General features: G+C 45.5%; 1 protein-coding gene across 1 annotated transcript in view; it reads left to right on the top strand.

The window, feature by feature from the left end:
* RHBDF1 (rhomboid 5 homolog 1) overlaps nt 1–18,095 on the top strand; it is a 542,782-nt gene that overhangs the window by 477,957 nt on the left and 46,730 nt on the right. The gene's annotated exons all lie outside the window — the stretch shown is intronic.

The raw sequence follows: 18,095 nt of genomic DNA, 5'->3' as shown, positions 1-18,095 counted from the left end.
GATTTGGTACTACTGCCGTTCGTAGTGTTTTCTGTTCATCATCTGGAAGAAAAATGCATTTTCCTTTCGTGTATGTTTTAGATTTACTATTAACATCTTCTAAAGTTTTGATTGCTGGAACACCAGCATGGCCTTCCTCACCATCACTTGAGACACTCATAAGACAAACTGCTTCTAAAGACACAGTCTCTGCATATCTGCATACACATTTTCTGGCTCAACAAAATGGTGCATAACTGGTGACTCAGTTATCTCTTTTTACTTACATGCTTCTGAGCTTGATGAACTTCCCTGACTAGACTTATTTGTAAAAAAAAAACTTGGATATCCATTTTCAATTTCTTTACTTTAAACTGATCGTTGACACGTACACTTAAGGTAAAATGATAATACTAAATGATAATGAAAGATCTAAAAATACAGTAAGTTTATTTCTCTACAATTATTTCCTTAACGTGTTTATTAATTCATTGAATTTGTTTATTAATGCTGCTAGCACTGGCTAGGGAGCAGGGTGTCAGGAGGGGGCTTACCCGTGCCAGAGCCCCAAGTGGCACTTTGTATTAATGAAGGCCAAGGCCGGCCCTAGACCAAGTGGCCAATTTGTACACAAATGCTACATGCAGAGACACATACACTCATTTCAACAAGGAATCGGCCTGGATTTAACCCTGGGTGCCCCTGGGTTAAACCTGTGTTACAGGGAATCAAAAAAAAAGAAAAAGCCTGAATATAAGACAACCCTTTAGGAAAAAAGTTTTACCAGTAAATGTTAATTCATGTAAACTGTGTAAACTATTTTTTTTAATAAAAGCTATGATTGAGAAAAATATTTTGTTTTTAATTCCTTTTATTTTCCAACCTGCCCCCCCAGTTACGCACATCTGCCCCCAGGCTTGTCACTCTGCCCCATAAATGCCTTAAACCCCCTATATGCCACTTTGCCCCATGATATCCCTTTTAACCCTCAAAATGCCACTGTGCCCCATGATATGCCTTTTAACCCTCTATATGCCACTGTGTCCCATGATATGCCTTTTGACCCCCTATGTGCCACTCTGCCTCCAGAAATTTCCAATGGCATATAGGGAGGTATAAGGCATTTCAGGAGGCAGAGTGGCGTATAGAGGGTTAAAAGGCATTTCTGGAGGCAGAGTGGCATTAAGGGTGTTAAAAGACATTCCATAGTCCGCCTCCATCCTATTAAGGGCCTCTCTGTGGGACGTAATGTTTATAAACTTAGCTTGTTTGCTGACGACGTCTTGCTTTCATTGACGTCTCCCCTTACATCCTTGCCTAACCTGTACGAGCTGCGGGGGAGGTTTGGGAAGCTGTCCGGGTATAAGATTAATTCAGATAAATGTGCAGCTTTTAATGTTACTCTCCCTGCCCCAATGGTGAAGCTTTTATCTCTCAATTTCGACTTTAAATGGCAGCCGCTTTCTATTCGTTCCCTTGGCATTAACATTACCCCTTCCCATCTGCACATGTATGCGGAGAATTACCCACAACTCCTCTTGCTCCTGAAGCGTGACCTAACGACATGGTCGTCCTATGCTCTGTCTTTTATGGGGAGAGTCTATGCGGTGAAGATGACGCTATTGCCCAGGCTTCTTTATCTGTTTGCTCTCACTGCCAATCCGGAAGAAAGATGTCACCAGACTTCAGAGAGCGATTGAACGATTTGTTTGGCAAGACCGCAGGAGTCGACTCGCTAAAGCTTCCCTCTACAGACCGAAAACAGCAGGCGGGCTGTCCGCCCCTTTACTCTAAGAATATTACATCGCTGCACAACTGGCGATGCTGCTGTCCCTCTCCGTAGCCCCTTCCACACCCCGATGGGTCCAACTAGAGTCGGATCTCTGCTCCGGGGCCCATCTGGGATGGCTTATGTGGCACTCCTCCCTCGAAAAATCCTTGATCTCTGCCAGCCCTACTCTGTCGCATTCTCTTCTCCTGTGGTACCGCCTACGATATCGACTTCGACTTACCAGCCAAGGCTCCCGGCTGACGCCGCTCTTCCAGAATCGGGACTTCCCCACTGGGTGTCAACTCCGCCCATTCCAGTGGTGGATTTCGAAAGGCATTGTCACGATAGAGGACCTGCTCCTGAATGATAAACTCTGCTCTTCTCCACAGCTGGTATCTCGCTATGAGCTCCCAGAGTCCGAAACTTTCCGGTTTCATCAGCTTTCCCATTTCGTCCGCCTCTTTCTGAAACACCACCCAGAACATGTACCGACCTTTTATGAACAAGCCAGCCGCCTCCCACACAAACGACGAGGTGCAATTTCTCAATTGTACAATCGCTTGCTGGGGATCAAGTTTCCATCTCCGCCTCTATTTGAGCAGCGTTGGGAGACAGACCTAGGACAATCGCTAGAGCCGTCTGAATGGGGGGAGATATACGAAAATGTCTGAAAAGTCACAGCTTGCACTCAGGAGAACTGCTTTAAAGTACTTTCTCATTGGCACCTTACGCCTTCCAGACACCACCGCATGTTTCCAACTCACTCCCCTCTCTGTTTCAGAGGTTGCGCTGAAGAGAGGACAGTGTTACACACGTGGTGGTCATGCCCTCAGGTGGCGTCTCTTTGGTCTTACTTTTTTGATAGATTGAGTGAAGCCCTTGGTGTACGCCTGCAACCCGACCCATGGACTGCCCTATGCAGAAACTACCCATTGGATACTTTGACCAAACCGGCTCATCGTTTGATTTTTCGAATTTGTACGGCTGTCCGTCTAACTGTTGCCAAGATTTGGAAGTCGGGCGTCCCTGCAATCCCTTTTATTGAAGCAAAAATTTGGGACATGCTTAAGCTAGAGAAAATCACGGCATATTTACATAACACGTCACACCTCTTCTACCTCACGTGGGATCCTTGGCTAGACAAATTAATGCCGCCTCACGCCGCTGTCTCCTGGATATGAGTGTCGTCACTCCAATTTTTCTCTTTTTTTCCCTCTCTTCCCCCCTTTTCCTTCTCTATCTTTTTCTACCTCTTTCTCTCTGTGCCTCTTTGGCCATTCTCTACCTTCGGATTTCCATTGCTCGTGTTGTGCGCTGTGGCAGTATTAGATACAATCTGCATTATATTGGCTCCCTCATGCCTACTTTGTATTTCACGATCGCTGTTTATGTATCTCATATCTCTCCGCTCCACGATTGTCATGGTGTGAGCTGTGAATATTTTCAATACTTGTCATGCAATTGTTTACTTTCCTTGTCACTCAACTTGTTATGTCGCTGGTCACTGCTGCTCTGGAAATCCTGTTTTGTCTTCCTGATATAAAATAAAATAAAAATACTTCTCAAAAAGTAGACGTCTACGCAATTTGTGTAGGCAACTTCCGCTGCAGCCGGAAGGAGGTGCGGTTAGCAGCGGCTATCAGAGAGAATTCCCCGGTGAGTGGAACTCTGATCTCTGACAGCCGGGGAAGGTCTGCGCGATGGACGCAGACAACCCCTGCTACTAACCGCATCTCCTTCCAGCTGCAGCGGAAGTTGTCCACACGAATCGCGTAGACGTCTACACGCTGCCCCGGCTACACACCGGGGGCTCAGAAGCACCGGTAAGTTGGGGGGGGAGACAGGAGGATCCAGGTCCCCTGCAGCGTTGTGGGGGATCTGGATCTTAGTCTCATAGTCAGACCTATTTGAGGTCTGATTATAAGATGACCCCGATTATAAGGCGAGGGGTATTTTTCAGAGCATTTGCTCTGAAAAAAACCTTGTCTTATAATCGAGCAAACAGGGTATATACTATAAGACAAATACACTACTTATATATATACATACACATACATGCACATATACACACTCCTTTTTCTGATATTTTTTGTTTGTTCTGAATAACAGTTGTGTTTTTTAACACAATCTCCCAGACCTTTTAATCCGAACCACAGATGGGGCAGGTCATTCCATTGCGATTTTGTATAAATTGTTGACCCCAGCAGATTTATCATCATTTGACCCGGACCATCAAGAGGGCCCAGCGGTCCAGTCCTTCTTTAAATGTCCATAAAACAGCCTGGTATCTATTGCACACTCCTGTAAGAGAATTATTTCCACATTTAGAGTCAGTAAATATGCTGAGTTGTTGAGGGAAGACAACAAATACTTACCTGACCTAACACGAGGTGTTAAGAAATGGATTCAACACATGCCTAACCTGGAGATTACTGATGTCTATGATGCAGTGAGTGCCACTTGTCGAGCGCTGCCATGTATTCTGATATGTGTCTTAAAATTGCCCATTATGCTTATTACTCTCCTGCAAGATTATACAAGATGGGGTTGAAATCTGATGACTGTTGCAGCAACTGTGGGTCCCCAAGGGCAGACTTGTATCACTGTCTTTGGCAATGCCCTCTCCCATTTCCTCCTTTTGGAAACGGCTAATAATAGTATAAATCCCTAGGCCTTTGTAACATATCCCTAACACCACAGTGGGTACACCTCACGCCTCCTACACTGTTGCTGTTGAAGACAAAGCTATTGTACCTGATGCAGATGAACTGGCTGGAGGCTAGCACGTACCCAATGTTTTTTTCATGTATGGCAGGGTTTTATTAATAGTCAAGACAAGGCTTTAAAAATGAAAATACAAACACCATTTCGGTACTCATCTTGGTACTGCTCTACATCAATTACACGAGGCCCGCCCATTATACTTTCTGATTGATACCATTCCATTCAGGTGTATTACAGCCTTTTCTGCATCTTTAATGTTTGGAGGCTCTAGTTCTACCTTATCCTGGGTTCTCAGTTTTTGGTTGCGGTTTCATGAGCCTTTCAGTACTTCTGTTGTTGCTTCAGAAACTATGCTGTAACCTGCTATAATTCATAGGCATTAATTATTTTCCTGTTTTTTCTGGTTGTTATGTACAGATAAAAATGAGAGTTCCCTCAGTTTACACAAAGTTGTTAAAGTTTTATGTCTGTTTAGTCATGATGGACTTTGACTTCTATGTTTTGTGCTCTATCCCTGTTCACCTATGTCTGGAAGATCCATGGCACATCTATCTATTGTGATCTGTCTCTCTTCAGTTAAAATGTTCTTATAAAAAAAAAAACCCTCAATGCAGGAATTAACCTGGCCATTAGATCATGTATATCCAGGGCCAGAGGGTTTTAAATGCCTCCACACTTTCAATTTGAAATCAATAATACAATTTTTAAGCTTCTGGTTTTCATCCCCTCCACTTCTATTTTAGCCCGGCAATATACAATTAAAATCACCTCCAACTACTAGAGGGGAAGAACCTGTGGCAAAAAAGAAGATACGCTTTAAAACTTCCATTTCATTCCTAACTGGTGAAGCATATATAGTCATAAGAAGAACATTAAAACCTTTAAAAACAATATCAATTATTGGCTCTCACGGGATCAATTTCAATAATAGAATTTATGTTTTTAAAAAAGGGTTTCTATCCCAGCAGATTTATTATAATTTGACCCGGACCAGTAAGAGGGCCCAGCGGTCCAGTCCTTCTTTAAATGTCCATAAAACAGTCCATGATCTATTGCACACTCCTGTAAAAGAATTATTTCCACATTTAGAGTCAGTCAATATGCAAATAAAGCAGCCCTTCATTAAGTGAGGCAACAATGAGATCCTGTATTAGAGGTCTAGTGTGTTTTATAGGCGTCTCAGAGACTGAAACATCTGATATGCTGCTGTAATCCATGTAAAAAGGATCAGACAGAGAAAGTCCCATCTCAGCAACACCTGCAGAACTCTTTATGCTTTGAGCCTCTGATGTGTCATCAGAGGCCAGATGACTCTGGAAGGTCTCCTAGCTCTGACTTCTGCTTTGATGATTCAGCTGTGTCATCTCCAGGGCTCCTGGCAAACTCTACTTTGGATTTCTCCAACGCGTTGTCTCCCAGGACCTCCACTTCAGCCTCCAGACCTTCCCCTCTTAGGCATAGGACCAACTGAATACTCCACATCTGCTTCCATCAGAACAATCATATGCGCAGGGTTATTGGAGAGTAGGGATTAGCTGCAGTTAACACTGCAGACCTGATGTTGAGACCTCACTGCTGGCCTTCCTGCCTGTCATCAGGGCTGCTGTCAAGGTCTCCCACAGGAACGTAACTCTTGCGCCTGGTAGAAGGACCTACGCAGGGATTTAAAAAACACATCGGGATCCACCGCTGGGAAGGATCCATTGGACTCGAAACAGCCTGTTCCTTCTGACTGAATGGCATTGCTGATCCCACTGCAACATCATGAATTGGCTGCATCACCATTGCAGGCTCCTTTGGGCCAGCTGTAGGGGAGAGCTTCAGCAGCTTTATCTGCCCAGGACCAACTGGGCTTGCTGGGACAGTCCTTATATACATGGTCTGGCTTGCCACATCCATTGCACAACTGAGACTTACCAAAGCTAGCGGTGAAGTAGCCCCATTCTCCACAGTTCCTGCATAGGGGCCTGGGGGAGTGTACAGGAATGGCATCCCTTGGTAGAAACAGTATCCTCTGTTGCTACCGATGGAGAAACTCTGGGGGATGCATTATTCCACCGACCCCTTCCTTGTGCTCTTTTTACTGCACAAGGAACCTTCTTGTACCGTTCCAAAAACTAATTCCGTACCTTCTGTGGGTTAGATACCTTGTTGCAATATCAATATAACTAACGGTCAGGATCCACAGTGCAGAACCCAGACACGAACCAGAACAGGCGTCTGGGATACGGGTACAGCAGTCCACAAACGAAGCCGAGGTCAAGGATTGGAGATGTCAGGATAGCCGTGAGACATAGCCGAGGTCAAGGATTGGTGAAGTCAGGATAGCCGTGAGACGTAGCCGAGGTCAGAACCAGAACAAACAGGATAACTGAGAAGCGCGAGCAGAGCCCAGAGAACAAGCAATGGATCTCTTTGACAGGCAGCTAGTGGACAGCTTAGGAGCCCTAAAATAGGCCCCAGGCAGATAACCCCACCCCAAGCCAAGTGCACAAATAGACGGAGAAACGGCGGATGCACATGCGTATATTGCCACAGGAGTAAATGGTCAGCTATCATTGGAGTGGCCTGTGCATGCGCAAGGTCCGACGGCATCTGCGGGAGGTTGCTGCAGCAGTAGCCACAGGTAAGGTGGTTACAAAAACCAGGCTATGAAGGCTTCATCAGACACATAGGGGTTTTACATGTGGACAGTAAGAGGGATTTCCTCACCCCTGTACAGCAATGTAAAGCAGACTCCATCCTATCAAGGGTTATCTTTATTTACTCTGAGGTTCTTATAGATGTTATGACACACATTGATGTTCTGTAGTGTTGCTGTATGTGAACCTCTAATTTGATCTTACAGGCAGTAAATGTCATTAAGATCCAGTCCAACCGGCTTTGTTAGTACCTCCTCTACAACATATTTTGTTCCATTCTCTTCCTTCCCCCTCTCTCTGTCAGGATCTTTACATTTAATGGAATTTCTAAGTCCTCTGTCCTTAACAGACCCAGAAAATGCCTGCAACTGATGGTTGCAGGCATTTTCACCAGAGCAACAAAAATGACTCAGGCTTAAATGACTTAAAAAAAATAGTAATCATGGCACAAACAGCACACCAACAGCCATAAACTTATACTTGCAATGCAAAGGCAAGGTAGTGAGTCAGAGCAGAGAGATGCTGGAGGGAGAAGATAAAAAGCAGAGAGGGCAAGAATGGACTGGGGGGATGAGACGAGAGGTGGAGAAGATGGGTCAAAGCAGAGGGAAATGGAAGAAAGCGGAGCAGAGGGATGCTGGAGGAAGTGGAAAAGAGCAGAGAGAGCTGGAGGATTTAGGCAAAAGAGGGACAGGGAGGGCAACAGAGGACAATTATATTCTGCTAAGCCTAATACTACAAGAAAATACCTCCCCCGGGTTAGCCCCCCATATTAAGAATTTTTACAAAAGATAATTGCATTTGTTAGATCTTTGTTAGATCAGGTTTGATCAACTGTTTTTTTGTTAGATCTACTCTAAAAGAGGCAATATTAATCTTTTTAAGGGGGGCTAACCCGTAGCCAGCCCCCCCTCAACAAAAAGTTACTGATTATGATAGCTCCGCGTTAGATCAGGTTTGATCACACAAAATTTTTGTTAGATCTAGTCTAATTACTGAGATATTGCATATTTAATGATGCTGGCCCCCCTCAACTGAAATTTGCAATTTTTTTATGGATTTTGGTAGATATTCGTTAGATCCGGTTAGATCAACTGTTTTTTTCGTTAGATCTATCACGCAGGAGGCGGTATTCACAATTCTATTTTGTGTGCGGGTGATGGGTATACATACGAGTTGGCCCCCCCTCAACTGAAATTTTGAATTTTTTTAATGGATTTTGGTAGATATTCCTTAGATCCGGTTAGATCAACTGTTTTTTTCGTTAGATCTATCACGCAGGAGGCGGTATTCACAATCCTATTTCGTGTGCGGAGAATGGGAATACCTACGGGTTGGCCCCCCTCAACTGAAATTTGGAAATGTTTTAATGGATTTTGGTAGATATTCGTTAGATCAATAGTTTTTTTCGTTAGATCTATCATGCAGGAGCCGGTATTCACAATCCTATTTTGTGTGCGGGGGATGAGAATACATACGGGTTGGCCCCCCTCAACTGAAATTTGGAACTTTAATGGATTTTGGTAGATATTCGTTAGATCTGGTGAGATCAATAGTTTTTTTCATTAAATCACGCAGGAGGCAGTATTCACAATCCTATTGTGGGTGCAAGGGATGGGAATACATTACGGGTTGCCCCCCCAACTGAATTTTTTTTTATTATTGATTTTGGTAGATAATCTTTAGATTTGGTTAGCTAAACTGTTTTTTTTCGTTAGCTCTATCACACCGTTAGTGGTATTCACAATCCTATTTTCCTTGCCATTCCAGGTGGCACAGGTGAAGAAAGGCTCCGCCTACCAGGTAGGGCAGGAAACACTATAAAAAAGGAAACCTCCCCCTTCCTCCCCAGTGTTGTTTCCTGCCCTACTCAGGTAGCGGTTCGGCTGATGCTTACCTTATTTTTTTTTTGTTTTCTCGGAGCCCCAGGGGGGCGTCCTTTTCGGCAACCCGGCAGTGGTCCCGTGTGGATCCAGGGTTCTTGCGGCAGCTTCGGCGGTAGTAACCCCGCGGTCATCGCGGCAACGCATACGAGGCTCAGCCCTCGTTCGGCTCTGCCCACAGCCCAGGGGGCTCACTGGGTTGTGTATCCTTGGGCTCCGGTTCTCTCAGTCCCGGCTCTGCCGGTTCGCGCCACCCGTTTCAGTAGACTTCCGGGGATTTTCACTCTGCATCACTTCCGGTGCTGCGACCTGGGGTCACGGGAGGTCAATTTGCTGGGAATTTCCAGAAATGATGTCTTCCGGTCCCGGGCACCTAAATGGCTCTATAAAAACACCAGAATGGGTAAGATCTTTCCTTGTTCTTCGTTTTTTGCTGTATTATTGGATCTACTTTTATTCTGCTGTGCCAGCCAGTGCCTGAGGATTGTATTTTGCCTTTTCAAGTTGGTGTTGACCCTCTCGGTGGAGGGAGATGAACGTTGCCTATTCCATTACTTTCTTCAGTTATATCTTTGTGTTTTTTCTCCTCAGTCATGTCAGACAAAAATCCGGACATCCCTCCTGAGGCCTCCCCACACAGAAAATCTGTGGGAAAAAACAAAACACAAAGCCTGTTCATCCTTTAAGAAGACTCTGCATGAGTTTCCACGTCTGAATTTACCTCCTGGTTGAAGGGGGAACTCCAGTCTACCTTTGACTGTTTTCGAGCCATGGCAAGCTCCACTCAGGGGCCTGTGCCCCAGCAACAACCTTACCAGCAGGGTCCACCAAATTTCCTTCCAGATACCCCGGGAAGATTATTCGGTTCCATTTTCTGAGTATGACTACCAGTCGAATGACCCCAGTCTTCGGACGAGGACGGGGAGATTAAAGAGGAAACTTTTTTCTTCCCAGTCGAAGAAACAGGGAAGCTCATCTCTGCAGTCAGATCTATGTTGAACCTACAGGATGACGTACCAGTTTCTAAACCAGATCCTTTTCAGGGTCACTCTAGAAAACCGCAGACCTTTCCAGTACACTATTCACTTTCTGCTACTATCACGGAGCAGTGGAAATACCCTGACAGGAGATTCTTCACATCCTCCAGAAACAAAAAGCTTTTTCCTTTCGATAATAAGAATTCTGATGCCTGGGAAGTCCCGAAAGTGGACACCGCAGTAGCCAAGGCCATGAAAAAAACAGCCATTCCGTTGGAGGACGCGTCCCATTTCAAAGATCTCATGGACAGGAGGGCTGAAAATGCCATTAAAAGATCTTTTGAAGCCGCGGCGGCGAACTTTCATCCAGCTATTGCCATGGCGTCAACTTCTAGAGCAATCAAAGTCTGGCTCCAACAGGCGGTGGAAGACCTTGCAGCTATTCCAGGGACTAAGCAGGTTGCTAGGAACTTGTCCGACACCTGCTCAGCAGTCGATTTCATCTCCGATGCTGCTATTGAATCCGTCCGTGCTTCTGCTAAGGCCACTGCGCTATCAGCGGTTTCTAGATGAGCTCTCTGGCTTAAGTCGTGGGCTGCAGATAATGCCTCAAAACTGTGCAGCATTCCGTTCCAGGGGAGCCACCTCTTCGGCAGCGATCTCGACACGATTCTAGAATCCACTACGGGGGACAAGCACTGGTTACCTCAGAGAGGAGGACCACCTCGTTTCAGGTCTAATTACTATAGAGCTCCCAGAGACAGAGTCCTACAGGCCCTTAACCTCCAATCAGACTACCAGTCCTTTTGGGGTAAACCCTACGCAAGAGGTAGATTCCAGAGAGGAAGAGGCAAGGACGGTAAAGCAGGAAGGTTCTGACGCCAGCAGGCTTCAGGGCAAATTCCTGCTGTCCATGCCCCCTGCAGATCCTTGGAAACGATCGGGGTTCTTCTCCACACTCAACGACTTAATTTACGAGAGAGCTCTGGTTCCGGTTCCTCATCAGGAAATAGGAGAGGTAACCTACTCCCACGTTTTTGTCATGCCAAAACCATCGGGGAAATTCAGGCTGATCATCAACCTACAGTCGGTGAACACCTGTATAAGATACAACAGGTTCCGGATGGAATCCCTGAAGTCCACCACAGAGATTATTTCTTCGGGGGACTTCATGGTCACCATAGACCTTCGAGATGCCTATTTACATGTTCCCATCAGAAGAGACCATCAAAGATTCCTCCATCTGGCCGTTCCATTGCCTCAGGGTATTCAACATTTCCAGTTCCAGGCTCTTCCTTTTGGAATTGCTTCAGCACCACGGATTTTCACGAAGCTCATGTCGGTGATCGTGGCCTTTCTGAGGCAGAAGGGCATAAAGGTGGTCCCATACCTGGACGATTGGCTCCTCATAGCGGCCTCGGCAACATTGCTCCAGTCCCATCTAGAGGTATCTCTCAGGACCCTCCACAGCCTAGGATGGCTAGTAAACATAAAAAAGTCACAGTTACTCCCAAACAGACGCCTTACCTTTCTGGGAATGATCCTCGACTCACACGTACAGAAGACGTTTCTCCCTCGGGACAAGATCCTAAGTACCTAAAGAACAAGTCAGTGTCCATCAGATCCATCATGTCATTGCTCGGTCTAATGACCTCCTCCATTTCAGCGGTTCCCTGGGCACTTGCTCACGCAAGACCTCTTCAACAGTTTCTACTGGATCACTGGGATCGCTCCATGACGTCCTTATACAAGAAGGTCCGACTTTCTCCCTTCGTTCTGGCATCACTCCGATGGTGGCTGAAGGCCAGGAATCTTTCGCAGGGAGTCGCTTGGCAGACGAGAGACTGTGTAGTAATTTCCACCGACGCCAGTTTGAGAGGCTGGGGTGCAGTTATTGGAAACAATATAACCCAGAGAACTTGGTCTCCTCAAGAATCAAAGCTGCACATCAATCTTCTAGAACTGTTGGCGGTCTGGAGGGCTCTAAGGTTCTGGTCTCCAATCCTGTGCCACAAGTCTCTCAGGATCCTTTCAGACAATGTCACCGTTGTGGCCTACCTTTCCAAACAAGGTGGCACCAGAAGCAGACGCCTGCAGACCCTGAGCGCTCAGATCTGCCGATGGGCGGAGTTCAGTCACTGCACCCTCTCCGCAGTTCATCTCAAGGGTTCACTGAATCAGGAAGCGGATTACCTCAGCAGGAACTCAGTACTTCCAGGAGAATGGTCCTGAAACAAAGGGGTCTTCGCCTTCATCGCAAGAAAATGGGGTACTCCTCAGATAGACCTGATGGCCATGCATCTGAACAAACAGGTAGAGGAGTTTTTCTCTCTTTCACCAGTTGGCCGACCCCGAGCCCTGGAAGCACTCTCGCAGACCTGGGACTTCGATCTCGCATATGTTTTTCCCCCACTTCCCCTTATCTCCAGAGTTCTCTGGCAAATTCAGGAAGCCCCTCAAAAAGTCATCCTGGTTGTTCCTTTCTTGCCTCGAAGAATCTGGTTTTCAGACTTTACCAACCTGACCATAGACAAGCCTATGCTTCTTCCTCAGGTGAAGGATATTCTCGTTCAATGCCCTGTTATCTGCCCAGATCCCTCCCGGTTCAACCTCTCAGCATGGCTTCTGAAAGGGAGATCCTGACCTCAAAGGGATTAGCTTCATCAGTGGTGGAAACTATTCTCTCCAGCCACAAGAAAACTACTACTGCTAAATACCAGAAGGTTTGGGAAACGTTCATCACCTGGTACAATGTGCACAAAGTGTCCATCCGTGAGGTGCTGCGTTTTTTTCAGGACAGCTTTGATAAAGGGTTACAACCTGCTACTATCAGGGTCCAGATTTCGGCCCTGAGCAACTTCTTGGACTTCAATCTGGCTACCCATCCCTGGATCTCCAGATTTTCTAAAGGGATGTGCAGACTTCGCCCCAGGCTCCGTCAGTCGGTTCCACCTTGGGACCTTAATCTCGTGTTGCACCAACTCACCACGTCTCCTTTTGAGCCTCTAGAGGATACCTCGCTGAAGCTGCTCACCTACAAAGTTGTCGTCCTAGCGGCCCTCACTTCCGTTAGGAGGGTGAGTGAGCTCCAGGCTCTCTCCAGAGTTGAACCTTTTCTCAGGATTCTGCCGGACTGACTGCATTATCCTCCGTTTACCACCAGAGTTTCTCCCTAAAGTAGTCTCACCTTTCCATTCGGATCAGGATATCGTCCTACCTACTTTATGTCCGGATCCCAAGAATCCCAAAGAGCTGGAACTCCACTCGCTAGACCCGCGGAGGTGTATCCTGACTTATCTCTCACGTACGTCTGCCTGGAGGAAATCTAACTCTCTCTTTTTGTCCTTTGCGGGGATCCGCAAGGGCAGATCAGTATCCAGGGCTTCCATTAGCTGCTGTCTTAAGGACGCAATCACCTTATGCTACATCTCCACGGGAAGAGTACCTCCCTCCGGCCTGAAGGCACACTCGACCAGATCTGTCTCCACTTCCTGGGCTGAACTCTCCGGGGTGAATCCATCTCTCGTTTGCAAGGCAGCGACCTGGAGGTCGATTCATACGTTCGTAAGGCACTATAGGCTGAATCTTCATCTCTCTGACGAGTCTCAATTTGGTCGTCGTCTCCTGCAGACTGGAATCCTTCCCTCCCTATCTCGCTAATTCTTCACCTGTGCCACCTGGAATGGCAAGGAAAGTGAGAATTCTTATCTGGGAATTCCTTTTCCTTGTCTATTTCCAAGGTGGCACACTTTTACTCCCACCCATTAAATTTGCTTTTGCTTGTCTATTATTTGTCTGAGGGGAGGAAGAGGGAGGTCTCCTTTTTTTATAGTGTTTCCTGCCCTACCTGGTAGGCAGAGCCTTTCTTCACCTGTGCCACCTTGGAAATGGACAAGGAATTCCCAGGTAAGAATTTTCACTTTGTATGCAGGAGGATGGGAATACATACGGGTTGCCCCTCCAACTGAAATTTGGAATTTATGTCGCGCTGAGCTCTGTTCCGTGGAATTCAGGGGTGGTCCGCACAGGGCGCCTAAACACCTAAGACCGGCCCTCGAAACGCTATACAAAGCTAAAAGATAGGAAATAAAGCATTTAGGAAATAAAACATTCCTGCACACAAAATAGGATTGTGAATACAGCCTCCTGTGTGATAGATCGAACAAAAAAAAAACAGTTGATCTAACCAGATCTAACAAATATCTACCTAAATCCATTAAAAAAAAATCCAAATTTCAGTTGGGGGGGTGACCCGTATGTATACCCATCCCCCGCACACAAAATAAGATTGTGAATACCGCCTCCTGCGTAATGGATCTAACAAAAATGACTATTAATCTTACCGGATCTAACGCATATCTACCAAAATCCATTAAAAAATTCCAAATTTCAGTTGAGGGGGGCCAACCCGTATGTATTTCCATCCCCCCAAACAAAACAGAATTGGGAATACAGCCTCCTGCCTGATAGATCTAATGAAAAAAAACTATTGATCTTACCAGATCTAATGAATATCTACCAAAATCCATTAAAAAATTCCAAATTTCAGTTGAGGGGGGCCAACCCGTATGTATTGCCATCCCCCCCCAAACAAAATAGAATTGGGAATACAGCCTCCTGCCTGATAGATCTAATGAAAAAAACTATTGATCTTACCAGATCTAATGAATATCTACCAAAATCTATCAAAACATTTCCAAATTTCAGTTGAGGGGGGCAACCCATATGTATTCCCATCCCCCGCACACGAAATAGGATTGTGAATACCGCCTCCTGCGTGATAGATCTAACGAAGAAAACAGTTGATCTAACCGGATCTAACGAATATCTACCAAAATCCATTGAAAAAATGCAAAATTTCAGTTGGGGGGGCCAGCCGTATGTATACCCATCCCCCGCACACAAAATAGAATTGTGAATACCGCCTCCTGCGTGATAGATCTAATGAAAAAAACTGTTGATCTAACCGGATCTAACGAATATCTACCAAAATCCATTAAAAAAAAATTCCAAATTTCAGTTGAGGGGGATCAGCCCCCCTCATTAAATATGCAATATCTCAGTAATTAGACTAGATCTAACAAAAATTTTGTCTGATCAAACCTGATCTAACCCGGAGCTATCATAATCAGTAACATTTTGTTGAAATTTTTGTTGAGGGGGGCTGGCTATGGGTTAGCCCCCCTCTGAAAAAGATTGTTAATATTGCCTATTTTAGAGTAGATCTAACGAAAAAAACAGTTGATCAAACCTGATCTAACAAAGATCTAACAAATGCAATTATCGTTTGTAAAAATTCTTAATATGGGGGGGCTAACTCGGGGGAGGTCAAATAAAAAGCTAAATTACTTTATAACTAGTACCACTACAGCCACTTTAGAGCTTTGCTTAGTACAGTTGTCATCACACAGTCAATCTTTCTTTAAAGAATTTGAAAAAATAATTGTTAACAGCAAAACACATAAGCTTCACTGCTTGCTGGACAAAACATGCAGTACTTATGTGGCTGGACTCACTAGATCAATAAGTTCACTTAACTGATATACTGGGTGTCGCTGTGGCAGAGCCTGTCCTGGTGCGCGTGTGTGTCTGGGTGTTGGTGTGTCAGAGCCTATCCTGGTGTGTGTGTGTGTCTGGGTGTCGCTGGGGCAGAGCCTGTCCTGGTGTTTGTGTTTGGGTGTTGGTGAGGCAGATCCTGTCCTGGTATGTGTGTGTTTGGGTGTCGCTGGGGCAGAGCCTGTCCTGGTATGTGTGTTTGGGTGTCGCTGGGGCAGAGCCTGTCCTGGTATGTGTGTGTTTGGGTGTCGCTGGGGCAGAGTCTGTCCTGGTATGTGTGTGTCTGGGTGTCGGTGTGGCAGATCCTGTCCTGGTGTGTGGGTTTTTGGGTGTCAGTGTGACAGAGCCTGTCCTGGTATGTGTGTGTCTGGGTGTCTGTGTGACAGAGCATGTCCTGGTTTGTGTGTTTGGGTGTCAGTGTGACAGAGCCTGTCCTGGTGTGTGGGTTTTTGGGTGTCGGTGTGGCAGAGCCTGTCCTGGTGTGTATTTGGTCATCGGTTTCCTGGCACTTTACTTACTGTAGGATAAAATGCCCTCCTGAATTTGTAGTCACTTTAGAGGACAAAACTTTCTTGGCCCAGAAAGCAGTGAGAGGAAAAGTAAAGGTTGTGTTATTTATTCCATTTCAATAAGCAGGTCTTATCACAATGGTATAGTCGCAGAAACTTGGATGGTGGTTGTGAAACCCAAGTTGATTGTAAGGCCTGATTAATTTCTGCTCTACAGGGGACAATTCCCTTTGGTCCCCTGTAAATCCTTCCCACCTTAAGGGAGAACCTTTTACACACACACACACACACACACTAGCAGAACTGGAACTTTTTTATTCTAAAAGTTTTTGCAGTAGCAAATGTTTTGATTCCACGTCTGATCTCTGTAATTTTGGCCCTTTAACACTTTGTTTCTGGAATTTTAATACGGATAATGTGATAAAAATGAATGATTTATAATTATTTGGAAGGCAAATAGCGTAACTCAGGTATGTATGATGGGAGCGTGTGGGTACAAGAGCTCGACCACGAGATACAATATATGTGGCTAGTGTCCAAATGTTTCCAGGGCTGTTTTTCATTCCCAGTCTGGCACTGAAGGTACTATGTAAGGGATGGATGTGGCCCTCTTGAACATAAAAAATAGATTTAGATACTAGCTCTCAAAATTATTATTTTTTACATGTTTCTATGTTTCTAAGGGGAATCTTAAACCCATTTTACACCATCAGAAGTTGGTTAGGAAGTAAATAAATTATATCTCCAATCTGTTTGTATAATTGTCACCATAGTTAGGGGTACATTTTAATCCATTGCTTTCTTACTTCTGCCTGGGCTTCATCGGAGGATGTCTGCGTGCATCGTGCAGACCTTCACCGGCTGCCCTACTAGACAGCAAGGAATCTGAAGCACTGGGAGAAGTCTAGGAAAGCACTGGTAAGGCGGGGGAGGGCAAGAGTGGCATATGGGGGATATAAGGAGTTTCTGGAGCCATAGTAGCATATAGGCGGTTAAAAGGAATATCAGGGAGGCAGAGTGGTATATAGGGGTGTATAAGGCATGCAGAGTGGCATATAGGGGGTCAAGAGGCATATCTGGGTGGCAGAGTAGCATATAGGGGGGTATAAGGCATATCTGGTGGCAAAGTGGCATATCAGGGAGGCAGAGTGTCATATAGGGGCTATAAGGCATTCCTGGGTGGCAGATGTGCATTACTGTGGGCAGGTTTGCAAATAAAAGGAAATAAAAACAAAAAGCTGGTAGTAGAATTAGTGCATGTAAAGAGTTAAAATACTAGCATTTAAAATACCTGTCAGGCTCATCATCTCAGCCCTTACTGGATGTTGGAGTCCAGAGTGCAGGAGTGTAAGAACGCATACAGCAATAGAAACACACTTCGAAAACAAGACACAAGCAGAATGTTTGGTTATAGGTATATTAAACAAAGCAAAGCAGACATCTCACCATAAGTAGCAGAGTAGGAGGCATATCATTCATACAGACTGCTGGGGAGTATAAAGGTAGAAAAGTCCAGGTAAGTATCCAAAAGGGTCTGGGACAGGTAGCAAGCAAAAAGGGGAAATCCAGTAGGCAGTCCAGGTCAAACAGGTAACAGGCTGGCAAAAGGGTAAATCCAAAAGGCAGTCCGGGTCAAAAAGGTAACAGGCAGCCAGGCAACTCCAATAGACAGATCCAGAGTCTGGCATGAACTATGGCTCCAAAGAACTCAATGAACTCACCACTCTGTTACTGGGAGGCAGGGATATAAAGCCTGTTCATTAGGCAGGTGTGAATGGTCTAGGCTTCAGGTGAGGGAGGCAGGGTAATAGCATCACCAAACAGCTGAACAGAAATACACAGAACATTGATTAATATACATAGGCAGATAATACAAACATGGTACAGGATGCCACAAAGGATAGGGAACAAGGCAAGGAACACAGGGGGTGGAGTCAGGAGCTGAGATCCTCAGATGTATAAGGGAAAGAGGGCAAAGGTACATTGATATTATTATTATTTATTGTTTTATATAGTGCCATCAAATTCCGTAGCACTGTACAATGGGTAGACAG

The sequence above is a fragment of the Spea bombifrons genome, chromosome 7 (assembly GCF_027358695.1).
Source record: "Spea bombifrons isolate aSpeBom1 chromosome 7, aSpeBom1.2.pri, whole genome shotgun sequence".
NCBI classification, from domain to species: Eukaryota; Metazoa; Chordata; class Amphibia; order Anura; family Pelobatidae; genus Spea; species Spea bombifrons.
This window is presented reverse-complemented; position numbering and strand designations above follow the sequence as displayed.